The sequence below is a fragment of the Egretta garzetta genome, unplaced genomic scaffold (genome assembly GCF_000687185.1).
Source record: "Egretta garzetta isolate BGI_Z169 unplaced genomic scaffold, ASM68718v1 scaffold17, whole genome shotgun sequence".
Lineage (NCBI taxonomy): Eukaryota > Metazoa > Chordata > Aves > Pelecaniformes > Ardeidae > Egretta > Egretta garzetta.
This window is the reverse complement of record NW_009260136.1, coordinates 739,961-740,627: the sequence shown is the minus strand read 5'-3', so window position 1 is coordinate 740,627 and position 667 is coordinate 739,961.

Genomic DNA, 667 nt, shown 5'->3' with positions numbered 1-667 from the left:
ATGTTTTGCTCCCCAGAGCAGCATTTCACTACATAAATCTGACAGACTGTCTCCCCCAGCTTGCATTTTTAGCACTGCATCATTTGAATTTTCTAATTAAAGCTCATGTGAAACATTTTTATTCCAGGGTATAATGGAAGTGCTGAATCTCAGCTAACTGAAAATATCTGAAACTTTAGGATCTAGGGTAAACTCACAGAGAACAGGCATCTACACATTACCAGACATCCAGGAAAGATGAGTATGTCTCGAGCTGCGTGCTACACCTCCTAAAACTTGAAGGTATAAAATTACTTTCTGAAGGTGCCATCTCCCCCCAACAACTAGAAACAGAGGAAACCTGAACAACTGCATGGGATGCTCAACTGGACTTAGGGAGAGCACCTCTTCCTAAAGAAACTCACAGTGAATCCATGCAAGAAACCTGCCTGCATGTTCAGCAGCAACTTGCCTGATGGTTAGAGATTAACCTTGCAAAGTATTAATTCCAAGCCTAAGCTACGCTTACTTATTTCATTAGAATCTTACTTATTTCATTAGAATCTTCCAAAGCTGGATACTCTATTTCAATAGACAACTATTTAAAAAGTCAGGCATATTGCTGTATAGCTCGGAGAAAACCCTTAAAAAAATGCTGAGTTTCAGACCATATTTCCTGGAAACGTTA